Here is a 14,282-nt window from a genome sequence, read left to right on the forward strand (position 1 = left end):
TCCCCAGTGGTGCCAGTGCACTCTCTGCACTCACTGCGTTGCATCCCCAGCGGTGCCAGTGCACTCTCTGGACTCACCGAGGTGTATCCCCAGTGGTGCCAGTGCACTCTCTGTTCTCACCGAGGTGTATCCCCAGTGGTGCCAGTGCACTCTCTGGACTCACTGCAGTGCATCCCCAGTGGTGCCAGTGCACTCTCTGGACTCAATGCAGTGCATCCCCAGTGGTGCCATTGCACTCTCTGGACTCACTGCACTGCAACCTCAGTGTTGCCAGTGCACTCTCTGCACTCACTGCACTGCATCCCCAGCGGTGCCAGTGCACTCTCTGGACTCACCGAGGTTCATCCCCAGTGGTGCCAGTGCACTCTCTGGACTCACTGCAGTGCATCCCCAGTGGTGCCAGTGCACTCTCTGGACTCACTGCACTGCATCCCCAAGGTGCCAGTGCACACTCTGGACTCAACTGCACTACATCCCCAGTAGTGCCTGTGAACTCTCTGGACTCACTGCAGTGCATCACCAGTGGTGCCAATGCACTCTCTGGACTCACTGCACTGCATCCCCAGTGGTACCAGTGCACTCTCAGGACTCACTGCACTGCAACCTCAGTCGTGCCAGTGCACTCTCTAGACTCACTGCACTGCATCCGCAATGGTGCCAGTGCACGATTTCGAGTCACTGCACTGCATCCCCAGTGGTGCCAGTGCACTCTCTGGAGTCACTGCAGTGCATCCCCAGTGGTGCCAGTGCACTCTCTGGACCCACTGCAGTGCATCCCCAGTGGTGCCAGTGCACTCTGTGGACTCACTGCACTGCATCCCCAGCGGTGCCAGTGCACTCTCTGGACTCACTGCAGTGCATCCCCACTGGTGCCAGTGCACTCTCTGGACTCACTGCAGTGTATCCCCAGTGGTGCCAGTGCACTCTCTGGACTCACTGCAGTGCATCCCCAGTGGTGCCAGTGCACTCTCTGGACTCACTGCAGTGCATCCCCACTGGTGCCAGTGCACTCTCTGGACTCACTGCAGTGTATCCCCAATGGTGCCAGTGCACTCTCTGGACTCACTGCAGTGCATCCCCAGTGGTGCCAGTGCACTCTCTCTACTCACTGCACTGCATCCCCAGTGGTGCCAGTGCACTCTCTGGACTCACTGCACTGCATCCCCAGTGGTGCCAGTGCACTCTCTGGAGTATGCACTGCATCCCCAGTGGTGCCAGTGCACTCTCTAGACTCACTGCACTGCATCCGCAATGGTGCCAGTGCACTCTTTCGAGTCACTGCACTGCATCCCCAGTGGTGCCAGTGCACTCTCTGGACTCACTGCACTGCATCCCCAGTGGTGCCAGTCCACTCTCTGGAGTACTGCACTGCATCCCCAGTGGTGCCAGTGCACTCTCTGCACTCACTGCACTGCATCCCCAGCGGTGCCAGTGCACTCTCTGGACTCACCGAGGTGCATCCCCAGTGGTGCCAGTGCACTCTCTGGACTCACTGCAGTGCATCCCCAGTGGTGCCAGTGCACTCTCTGGACTCACTGCACTGCATCCCCAAGGTGCCAGTGCACTCTCTGGACTCACTGCAGTGTATCCCCAGTGGTGCCAGTGCACTCTCTGGACTCACTGCAGTGCATCCCCAGTGGTGCCAAAGCACTCTCTGGACTCACTGCACTGCATCCCCAGTGGTGCCAGTGCGCTCTCTGGAGTACTGCACTGCATCCCCAGTGGTGCCAGTGCACTCTCTGGACTCACTGCACTGCATCCGCAATGGTGCCAGTGCACTCTTTCGAGTCACTGCTCTGCATCCGCAGTGGTGCCAGTGCACTCTCTGGACTCACTGCACTGCATCCCCAGTGGTGCGAGTGCACTCTCTGGAGGCACTGCAGTGCATCCCCAGTGGTGCCAGTGCACTCTCTGGACTCACTGCACCGCATCCCCAGTAGTGCCAGAGCACTCTCTGGACTCACTGCACTGCATCCCCAATGGTGACAGTGTAATCTTTCGAGTCTCTGCACTGCATCCCCAGTGGTGCCAGTGCACACAATGGACTAACTGCACTGCATCCCCAGTGGTGCCAGTGCACTCTCTGGACTCACTGCACTGCATCCGCAATGGTGCCAGTGCACTCTTTCGAGTCACTGCACTGCATCCCCAGTGGTGCCAGTGCACTCTCTGGAGTCACTGTAGTGCATCCCCAGTGGCGCCAGTCCGCTCTATGGAGTACTGCACTGCATCCCCAGTAGTGCCAGTGCACTCTCTGGACTCACTGCAGTGCATCCCCAGTGGTGCCAGGGCACTCTCTGGACTCACGGCAGTGCATCCCCACTGGTGCCAGGGCACTCTCTGCACTCACTGCAGTGCATCCCCAGTGGTACCTGTGCACTCTCTGGACTCACTTCACTGCATCTTCAGTGCTGCCAGTGCAGTCTCTGGACTCACTGCACTGCATCCCCAGTGGTGCCAGTGCACTCTGTGGACACACTGCACTGCATCCCCAGTAGTGCCAATTCACTCTCTGGACTCACCGAGGTGCATCCCCAGTGGTGCCAGTGCACTCTCTGGACTCACTGCACTGCATCCCCAGTGGTGCCAGTGCAATCTCTGGACTCACTGCAGTGCATCCCCAGTGGTACCTGTGCACTCTCTGGACTCACTGCAGTGCATCCCCAGTGGTGCCAATGCACTCTCTGGACTCACTGCACTGCATCCCCAGTTGTACCAGTACACTCTCTGGACTCACTGCACTGCATCCCCAGTGGTGGCAGTGCACTCTCTGGACTCACTGCACTGCATCCCCAGTGGTGCCAGTGCACTCTCTGGACTCACTGCACTGCATCCCCCGTGGTACCAGTGCACTCTCTGGAGGCACTGCAGTGCATCCGCAGTGGTGCCAGTGCACTCACTGTACTGCATCCACAGTGGTGTAAGTGCACTCTCTGGACTCACTGCACTGCATCCGCAGTGGTGCCAGTGCACTCTCTAGAGTCACTGCACTGCATCCCCAGTGGTGCCAGTGCACTCTCTGGACTCACTGCACTGCATCCCCAGTGGTGCCAGTGCACTCTCTGGAGTACTGCACTGCATCCCCAGTGGTGCCAGTGCACTCTCTGGACTCACTGCACTGCATCCGCAATGGTGCCAGTGCACTCTCTAGAGTCACTGCACTGCATCCCCAGTGGTGCCAGTGCACTCTCTGGACTCACTGCAGTGCAGCACCTGAGGTGCCAGTGCACTCTCTGGACTCACTGCAGTGGAACCCCAGTGGTGCCAGTGCACTCTCTGCACTCACTGCACTGCATCCCCAGTGGTGCCAGTGCACTCTCTGCACTCACTGCAGTGCATCCCCAGTGGTGCCAGTGCACTCTCTGGACTCACTGCACTGCATCCCCAGTGGTGCCAGTGCACTCTCTGGACTCACTGCACTGCATCCCCAGGGTGCCAGTGCACTCTCTGGACTCACTGCACTACATCCCCAGTGGTGCCAGTGCACTCTCTGGACTCACTGCACTGCATCCCCAGTGGTACCAGTGCACTCTCTGGACTCACTGCACTGCATCCCCAGTGGTGCCAGTGCACTCTCTGGAGGCACTGCAGTGCATCCCCAGTGGTGCCAGTGCACTCTCTGGACTCACTGCACTGCATCCCCAGTAGTGCCAGAGCACTCTCTGGACTCACTGCACTGCATCCCCAGTGGTGACAGTGCAATCTTTCGAGTCACTGCACTGCATCCCCAGTGGTGCCAGTGCACACAATGGACTAACTGCACTGCATCCCCAGTGGTGCCAGTGCACTCTCTGGACTCACTGCACTGCATCCGCAATGGTGCCAGTGCACTCTTTCGAGTCACTGCACTGCATCCCCAGTGGTGCCAGTGCACTCTCTGGAGTCACTGTAGTGCATCCCCAGTGGCGCCAGTCCGCTCTCTGGAGTACTGCACTGCATCCCCAATAGTGCCAGTGCACTCTCTGGACTCACTGCAGTGCATCCCCAGTGGTGCCAGGGCACTCTCTGGACTCACGGCAGTGCATCCCCACTGGTGCCAGGGCACTCTCTGCACTCACTGCAGTGCATCCCCAGTGGTACCTGTGCACTCTCTGGACTCACTTCACTGCATCTTCAGTGCTGCCAGTGCAGTCTCTGGACTCACTGCACTGCATCCCCAGTGGTGCCAGTGCACTCTGTGGACTCACTGCACTGCATCCCCAGTAGTGCCAGTTCACTCTCTGGACTCACCGAGGTGCATCCCCAGTGGTGCCAGTGCACTCTCTGGACTCACTGCACTGCATCCCCAGTGGTGCCAGTGCAATCTCTGGACTCACTGCAGTGCATCCCCAGTGGTGCCAGTGCACTCTCTGGACTCACTGCAGTGCATCCCCAGTGGTGCCAATGCACTCTCTGGACTCACTGCACTGCATCTCCAGTTGTACCAGTGCACTCTCTGGACTCACTGAACTGCATCCCCAGTGGTGCCAGTGCACTCTCTGGACTCACTGCACTGCATCCCCAGTGGTGCCAGTGCAGTCTCTGGACTCACTGCAGTGCATCCCCCGTGGTACCAGTGCACTCTCTGGAGGCACTGCAGTGCATCCGCAGTGGTGCCAGTGCACTCACTGTACTGCATCCACAGTGGTGTAAGTGCACTCTCTGGACTCACTGCACTGCATCCGTAGTGGTGCCAGTGCACTCTCTAGAGTCACTGCACTGCATCCCCAGTGGTGCCAGTGCACTCTCTGGACTCACTGCACTGCATCCCCAGTGTTGCCAGTGCACTCTCTGGAGTACTGCACTGCATCCCCAGTGGTGCCAGTGCACTCTCTGGACTCACTGCACTGCATCCCCAGTGATGCCAGTGCACTCTTTCGAGTCACTGCACTGCATCCGCAGTGGTGCCAGTGCACTCTCTGCACTAACTGCACTGCATCCCCAGTGGTGCCAGTGCACTCTCTGGACTCACTGCAGTGCAGCACCTGAGGTGCCAGTGCACTCTCTGGACTCACTGCAGTGCAACCCCAGTGGTGCCAGTGCACTCTCTGCACTCACTGCACTGCATCCCCAGTGGTGCCAGTGCACTCTCTGCACTCACTGCAGTGCATCCCCAGTGGTGCCAGGGTAGTCTCTGGACTCTCTACACTGCATCCCCAGTGGTGCTAGTGCAATCTCAGGACTCACTGCAGTGCAGCTCCAGTTGGTGCCAGTGCACTCTCTGGACTCACTGCACTGCATCCCCAGTGGTGCCAGTGCACTCTTTGGATTCACTGCAGTGTATCCCCAGTGGTGCCTGTGCACTCTCTGGACCCACTGAACTGCATCCCCAGTGGTGCCAGTGCACTCTCTGGACTCACTGCAGTGCATCCCCACTGGTGCCAGTGCACTCTCTCGACTCACTGCACTAAAGCCCCAGTGGTGCCAGGGCACTCTCTGCACTCAATGCAGGGCATCCCCAGTGGTACCAGTGCACTCTCTGGACTCACTGCAGTGCATCCCCAGTGATGCCAGTGCACTCTCTGGACTCACTGCACTGCATCCGCAGTGGTGCCAGTGCACTCTCTCCACTCACTGCACTGCATCCCCAGTGGTGCCAGTCCGCTCTCTGGAGTACTGCACTGCATCCCCATTGGTGCCAGTGCACTCTCTGGACTCACTGCAGTGCATCCCCAGTGGTGCCAGGGCACTCTCTGGACTCACTGCACTGCATCCCCAGTGGTGCCAGTGCACTCTCTGGACTCACTGCAGTGCATCCCCGGTGGTGCGAGTGCACTCTCTGGAGGCACTGCAGTGCATCCCCAGTGGTGCCAGTGCACTCTCTGGACTCACTGCACTGCATCCCCAGTAGTGCCAGAGCACTCTCTGGATTCACTGCACTGCATCCCCAGTGGTGACAGTGCAATCTTTCGAGTCACTGCACTGCATCCCCAGTGGTGCCAGTGCACACTGTGGACTAACTGCACTGCATCCCCAGTGGTGCCACTGCACTCTCTGGACTCACTGCACTGCATCCGCAATGGAGCCAGTGCACTCTTTCAAGTCACTGAACTGCATCCCCAGTGGTGCCAGTGCACTCCCTGGAGTAACTGCAGTGCACCCCCAGTGGTACCTGTGCACTCTCTGGACTCACTTCACTGCATCTTCAGTGCTGCCAGTGCAGTCTCTGGACTCACTGCACTGCATCCCCAGTGCTGCCAGTGCACTCTGTGGACTCACCGAGGTGCATCCCCATTGGTGCCAGTGCACTCTCTGGACTCACCGAGGTGCATCCCCAGTGGTGCCAGTGCACTCTCTGGACTCACTGCACTGCATCCCCAGTGGTGCCAGTGCAGTCTCTGGACTCACTGCTCTGCATCCCCAGTGGTGCAGGTGCAATCTCTGGACTCACTGCAGTGCATCCCCAGTGGTGCCAGTGCACTCTCTGCACTCACTGCAGTGCATCCCCAGTGGTGCCAGTGCACTCTCTGGACTCACTGCACTGCATCCCCAAGGTGAGAGTGCACTCTCTGGACTCAACTGCACTACATCCCCAGTGGTGCCAGTGCACTCTCTGGACTCACTGCAGTGCATCCCCAATGGTGCCAATGCACTCTCTGGACTCACTGCACTGCATCCCCAGTGGTACCAGTGCACTCTCTGGACTCACTGCACTGCATCCCCAGTGGTGCCAGTGCACTCTCTGGACTCACTGCACTGCATCCGCAGTGGTGCCAGTGAACTCTCTCCACTCACTGCACTGCATCCCCAGTGGTGCCAGTCCGCTCTCTGGAGTACTGCACTGCATCCCCATTGGTGCCAGTGCACTCTCTGGACTCACTGCAGTGCATCCCCAGTGGTGCCAGGGCACTCTCTGGACTCACTGCAGTGCATCCCCAGTGGTGCCAGGGTAGTCTCTGGACTCTCTACACTGTATCTCCAGTGGTGCTAGTGCAATCTCAGGACTCACTGCAGTGCAGCTCCAGTTGGTGCCAGTGCACTCTCTGGACTCACTGCACTGCATCCCCAGTGGTGCCAGTGCACTCTTTGGATTCACTGCAGTGTATCCCCAGTGGTTCCTGTGCACTCTCTGGACTTACTGCAGTGCAGTCACTGAGGTGCCAGTGCAGTCTCTGGACTCACTGCAGTGCATTCCAGTGGTGCCAGTGCACTCTCTGGACTCACTGCAGTGCATCCCCAGTGGTGCCAGTGCACTCTCTGGACTCAATGCAGTGCATTCCCAGTGGTGCCAGTGCACTCTCTGGACTCACTGCACTGCATCCCCAGTGGTGCCAGGGCAATCTCTGCACTGCATCCCCAGCGGTGCCAGTGCACTCTCTGGACTCACCGAGGTGCATCCCCAGTGGTGCCAGTGCACTCTCTGGACTCACTGCAGTGCATCCACAGTGGTGCATGTGCACTCTCTGGACTCACTGCAGTGCATCCCCAGTGGTGCCACTGCACTCTCTGGACTCACTGCAGTGCATCCCCAATGGTGCCAGTGCACTCTCTGGAGTCACTGCAGTGCATCCCCAGTGGTGCCAGTGCACTCTCTGGACTCACTGCACTGCATCCCCAGTGGTGCCAGTGCACTCTGTGGACTCACTGCACTGCATCCCCAGCGGTGTCAGTGCACTCTCTGGACTCACTGCAGTGTATCCCCAGTGGTGCCAGTGCACTCTCTGGACTCACTGCAGTGCATCCCCAGTGGTGCCAGTGCACTCTCTGGAGTCACTGCAGTGCATCCCCAGTGGTGCCAGTGCACTCTCTGGACTCACTGCACTGCATCCCCAAGGTGCCAGTGCACTCTCTGGACTCACTGCAGTGCATCCCCAGTGGTGCCAGTCCGCTCTCTGGAGTACTGCACTGCATCCCCAATGGTGCCTGTGCACTCCCTGCACTCACTGCACTGCATCCCCAGCGGTGCCACTGCACTCTCTGGACTCACCGAGGTGCATCCCCAGTTGGTGCCAGTGCAATCTCTGGACTCACTGCACTGCATCCCCAGTGGTGCCAGTGCACTCTCTGGACTCACTGCAGTGCATCCCCAGTGGTGCCAATGCACTCTCTGGACTCACTGCACTGCATCCCCAGTGGTACCAGTGCACTCTGTGGACTCACTGCACTGCATCCCCAGTGGTGCCAGTGCACTCTCTGGACTCACTGCAGTGCATCCCCAGTGGTGCCAATGCACTCTCTGGACTCACTGCACTGCATCCCCAGTGGTGCCAGTCCGCTCTCTGGAGTACTGCACTGCATCCCCAGTGGTGCCAGTGCACTCTCTGGACTCACTGCAGTGCATCCCCAGTGGTGCCAGGGCACTCTCTGGACTCACTGCAGTGCATCCCAAGTGGTGCCAGGGTAGTCTCTGGACTCTCTACACTGCATCTCCAGTGGTGCTAGTGCAATCTCAGGACTCACTGCAGTGCAGCTCCAGTTGGTGCCAGTGCACTCTCTGGACTCACTGCACTGCATCCCCAGTGGTGCCAGTGCACTCTTTGGATTCACTGCAGTGTATCCCCAGTGGTTCCTGTGCACTCTCTGGACTTACTGCAGTGCAGTCACTGAGGTGCCAGTGCAGTCTCTGGACTCACTGCAGTGCATTCCAGTGGTGCCAGTGCACTCTCTGGACTCACTGCAGTGCAGTCCCTGAGGTGCCAGTGCACTCTCTGGACTCACTGCAGTGCATCCCCAGTGGTGCCAGTGCACTCTCTGGACTCAATGCAGTGCATCCCCAGTGGTGCCAGTGCACTCTCTGGACTCACTGCACTGCATCCCCAGTGGTGCCAGGGCAATCTCTGCACTGCATCCCCAGCGGTGCCAGTGCATCTCTGGACTCACCGAGGTGCATCCCCAGTGGTGCCAGTGCACTCTCTGGACTCACTGCAGTGCATCCACAGTGGTGCATGTGCACTCTCTGGACTCACTGCAGTGCATCCCCAGTGGTGCCACTGCACTCTCTGGACTCACTGCAGTGCATCCCCAATGGTGCCAGTGCACTCTCTGGAGTCACTGCAGTGCATCCCCAGTGGTGCCAGTGCACTCTCTGGACTCACTGCACTGCATCCCCAGTGGTGCCAGTGCACTCTGTGGACTCACTGCACTGCATCCCCAGCGGTGTCAGTGCACTCTCTGGACTCACTGCAGTGTATCCCCAGTGGTGCCAGTGCACTCTCTGGACTCACTGCAGTGCATCCACAGTGGTGCATGTGCACTCTCTGGACTCACTGCAGTGCATCCCCAGTGGTGCCAGTGCACTCTCTGGAGTCACTGCAGTGCATCCCCAGTGGTGCCAGTGCACTCTCTGGAGTCACTGCAGTGCATTCCCAGTGGTGCCAGTGCACTCTCTGCACTCACTGCACTGCATCCCCAGCGGTGCCAGTGCACTCTCTGGACTCACTGCACTACATCCCCACTGGTGCCAGTGCACTCTCTGGAGTCACTGCAGTGCACCCCAGTGGTGCCAAAGCACTCTCTGGACTCACTGCACTGCATCCCCAGTGGTGCCAGTGCACTCTCTGGACTCACTGCACTGCATCCCCAGTTGGTGCCAGTGCAATCTCTGGACTCACTGCACTACATCCCCACTGGTGCCAGTGCACTCTCTGGAGTCACTGCAGTGCACCCCAGTGGTGCCAAAGCACTCTCTGGACTCACTGCACTGCATCCCCAGTGGTGCCAGTGCACTCTCTGCACTCACTGCACTGCATCCCCATTTGGTGCCAGTGCAATCTCTGGACTCACTGCACTACATCCCCACTGGTGCCAGTGCACTCTCTGGAGTCACTGCAGTGCACCCCAGTGGTGCCAAAGCACTCTCTGGACTCACTGCACTGCATCCCCAGTGGTGCCAGTGCACTCTCTGGACTCACTGCACTGCATCCGCAATGGTGCCAGTGCACTCTTTCGAGTCACTGCACTGCATCCGCAGTGGTGCCAGTGCACTCTCTGCACTAACTGCACTGCATCCCCAGTGGTGCCAGGGTAGTCTCTGGACTCTCTACACTGCATCCCCAGTGGTGCTAGTGCAATCTCAGGACTCACTGCAGTGCAGCTCCAGTTGGTGCCAGTGCACTCTCTGGACTCACTGCACTGCATCCCCAGTGGTGCCAGTGCACTCTTTGGATTCACTGCAGTGTATCCCCAGTGGTGCCTGTGCACTCTCTGGACCCACTGAACTACAGCCCAGTGGTGCCAGTGCACTCTCTGGACTCAATGCACTACATCCCCAGTGGTGCCAGTGCACTCTCTGGACTCACTGCACTGCATCCCCAGTGGTGCCAGTGCACTCTCTGGAGTCACTGCACTGCATCCCCAAGATGCCAGTCCGCTCTCTGGAGTACTGCACTGTATCCCCAGTGGTGCCAGTGCACTCTCTGCACTCACTGCACTGCATCCCCAGCGGTGCCAGTGCACTCTCTGGACTCACCGAAGTGCAACCCCAGTGGTGCCAGTGCACTCTCTGGACTCACTGCAGTGCATCCCCAGTGGTGCCAGTGCACTCTCTGGACTCACTGCACTGCATCCCCAGGGTGCCAGTGCACTCTCTGGACTCACTGCACTACATCCCCAGTGGTGCCAGTGCACTCTCTGGACTCACTGCACTGCATCCCCAGTGGTACCAGTGCACTCTCTGGACTCACTGCACTGCATCCCCAGTGGTGCGAGTGCACTCTCTGGAGGCACTGCAGTGCATCCCCAGTGGTGCCAGTGCACTCTCTGGACTCACTGCACTGCATCCCCAGTAGTGCCAGAGCACTCTCTGGACTCACTGCACTGCATCCCCAGTGGTGACAGTGCACACAATGGACTATCTGCACTGCATCCCCAGTGGTGCCAGTGCACTCTCTGGACTCACTGCACTGCATCACCAGTTGTGCCAGTGCACTCTCTGGACTCACTGCACTGCATCCCCAGTGGTGCCAGTGCACTCTCTGGACTCACTGCAGTGCATCCCCAGCGGTGTCAGTGCACTCTCTGGACTCACTGCAGTGTATTCCCAGTGGTGCCAGTGCACTCTCTGGACTCACTGCAGTGCATCCCCATTGGTGCCAGTGCACTCTCTGGACTCACTGCAGTGCATCCCCAGTGGTGCCAGTGCACTCTCTGGAGTCACTGCAGTGCATCCCCAGTGGTGCCAGTGCACTCTCTGGACTCACTGCACTGCATCCCCAGCGGTGTCAGTGCACTCTCTGGACTCACTGCAGTGTATCCCCAGTGGTGCCAGTGCACTCTCTGGACTCACTGCAGTGCATCCCCATTGGTGCCAGTGCACTCTCTGGACTCACTGCAGTGCATCCCCAGTGGTGCCAGTGCACTCTCTGGAGTCACTGCAGTGCATCCCCAGTGGTGCCAGTGCACTCTCTGGAGTCACTGCAGTGCATTCCCAGTGGTGCCAGTGCACTCTCTGCACTCACTGCACTGCATCCCCAGCGGTGCCAGTGCACTCTCTGGACTCACTGCACTACATCCCCACTGGTGCCAGTGCACTCTCTGGAGTCACTGCAGTGCACCCCAGTGGTGCCAAAGCACTCTCTGGACTCACTGCACTGCATCCCCAGTGGTGCCAGTGCACTCTCTGGACTCACTGCACTGCATCCCCAGTTGGTGCCAGTGCAATCTCTGGACTCACTGCACTACATCCCCACTGGTGCCAGTGCACTCTCTGGAGTCACTGCAGTGCACCCCAGTGGTGCCAAAGCACTCTCTGGACTCACTGCACTCCATCCCCAGTGGTGCCAGTGCACTCTCTGCACTCACTGCACTGCATCCCCAGTTGGTGCCAGTGCAATCTCTGGACTCACTGCACTACATCCCCACTGGTGCCAGTGCACTCTCTGGAGTCACTGCAGTGCACCCCAGTGGTGCCAAAGCACTCTCTGGACTCACTGCACTGCATCCGCAATGGTGCCAGTGCACTCTTTCGAGTCACTGCACTGCATCCGCAGTGGTGCCAGTGCACTCTCTGCACTAACTGCACTGCATCCCCAGTGGTGCCAGGGTAGTCTCTGGACTCTCTACACTGCATCCCCAGTGGTGCTAGTGCAATCTCAGGACTCACTGCAGTGCAGCTCCAGTTGGTGCCAGTGCACTCTCTGGACTCACTGCACTGCATCCCCAGTGGTGCCAGTGCACTCTTTGGATTCACTGCAGTGTATCCCCAGTGGTGCCTGTGCACTCTCTGGACCCACTGAACTGCAGCCCAGTGGTGCCAGTGCACTCTCTGGACTCAATGCACTACATCCCCAGTGGTGCCAGTGCACTCTCTGGACTCACTGCACTGCATCCCCAGTGGTGCCAGTGCACTCTCTGGAGTCACTGCACTGCATCCCCAAGATGCCAGTCCGCTCTCTGGAGTACTGCACTGTATCCCCAGTGGTGCCAGTGCACTCTCTGCACTCACTGCACTGCATCCCCAGCGGTGCCAGTGCACTCTCTGGACTCACCGAAGTGCAACCCCAGTGGTGCCAGTGCACTCTCTGGACTCACTGCAGTGCATCCCCAGTGGTGCCAGTGCACTCTCTGGACTCACTGCACTGCATCCCCAGGGTTCCAGTGCACTCTCTGGACTCACTGCACTACATCCCCAGTGGTGCCAGTGCACTCTCTGGACTCACTGCACTGCATCCCAAGTGGTACCAGTGCACTCTCTGGACTCACTGCACTGCATCCCCAGTGGTGCGAGTGCACTCTCTGGAGGCACTGCAGTGCATCCCCAGTGGTGCCAGTGCACTCTCTGGACTCACTGCACTGCATCCCCAGTAGTGCCAGAGCACTCTCTGGACTCACTGCACTGCATCCCCAGTGGTGACAGTGCACACAATGGACTATCTGCACTGCATCCCCAGTGGTGCCAGTGCACTCTCTGGACTCACTGCACTGCATCACCAGTTGTGCCAGTGCACTCTCTGGACTCACTGCACTGCATCCCCAGTGGTGCCAGTGCACTCTCTGGACTCACTGCAGTGCATCCCCAGTGGTGCCAGTGCACTCTCTGGAGTCACCGCAGTCCATCCCCAGTGGTGCCAGTGCACTCTCTGGAGTCACTGCACTGCATCCCCAGTGGTGCCAGGGCACTCTCTGGACTCACGGCAGTGCATCCCCACTGGTGCCAGTGCACTCTCTGCACTCACTGCAGTGCATCCCCAGTGGTACCTGTGCACTCTCTGGACTCACTTCACTGCATCCCCAGTTGTACCAGTGCAGTCTCTGGACTCACTGCACTGCATCCCCAGTGGTGCCAGTGCACTCTGTGGACTCACTGCACTGCATCCCCAGTAGTGCCAGTTCACTCTCTGGACTCACCGAGGTGCATCCCCAGTGGTGCCAGTGCACTCTCTGGACTCACTGCAGTGCATCCCCAGTGGTGCCAGTGCAATCTCTGGACTCACTGCAGTGCATCCCCAGTGGTGCCAGTGCACTCTCTGGACTCACTGCACTGCATCCCCAGTGGTGCCAATGCACTCTCTGGACTCACTGCACTGCATCCCCAGTGGTGCCAGTGCACTCTCTGGACTCACTGCACTGCATCCCCAGTGGTGCCAGTGCACTCTCTGGACTCACTGCACTGCATCCCCAGTGGTGCCAGTGCAGTCTCTGGACTCACTGCAGTGCATCCCCCGTGGTACCAGTGCACTCTCTGGAGGCACTGCAGTGCATCCGCAGTGGTGCCAGTGCACTCACTGTACTGCATCCACAGTCGTGTAAGTGCACTCTCTGGACTCACTGCACTGCATCCGCAGTGGTGCCAGTGCACTCTCTAGAGTCACTGCACTGCATCCCCAGTGGTGCCAGTGCACTCTCTGGACTCACTGCACTGAATCCCCCGTGGTACCAGTGCACTCTCTGGAGGCACTGCAGTGCATCCGCAGTGGTGCCAGTGCACTCACTGTACTGCATCCACAGTCGTGTAAGTGCACTCTCTGGACTCACTGCACTGCATCCGCAGTGGTGCCAGTGCACTCTCTAGAGTCACTGCACTGCATCCCCAGTGGTGCCAGTGCACTCTCTGGACTCACTGCACTGCATCCCCAGTGGTGCCAGTGCACTCTCTGGAGTACTGCACTGCATCCCCAGTGGTGCCAGTGCACTCTCTGGACTCACTGCACTGCATCCGCAATGGTGCCAGTGCACTCTTTCGAGTCACTGCACTGCATCCGCAGTGGTGCCAGTGCACTCTCTGCACTAACTGCACTGCATCCCCAGTGGTGCCAGTGCACTCTCTGGACTCACTGCAGTGCAGCCCCTGAGGTGCCAGTGCAGTCTCTGGACTCACTGCAGTGCATCCCCAGTGGTGCCAGTGCACTCTCTGGACTCAATGCAGT

Source organism: Anser anser (genome assembly GCF_964211835.1).
Source record: "Anser anser genome assembly, contig: HAP1_SCAFFOLD_36, whole genome shotgun sequence".
Taxonomy (NCBI): domain Eukaryota; kingdom Metazoa; phylum Chordata; class Aves; order Anseriformes; family Anatidae; genus Anser; species Anser anser.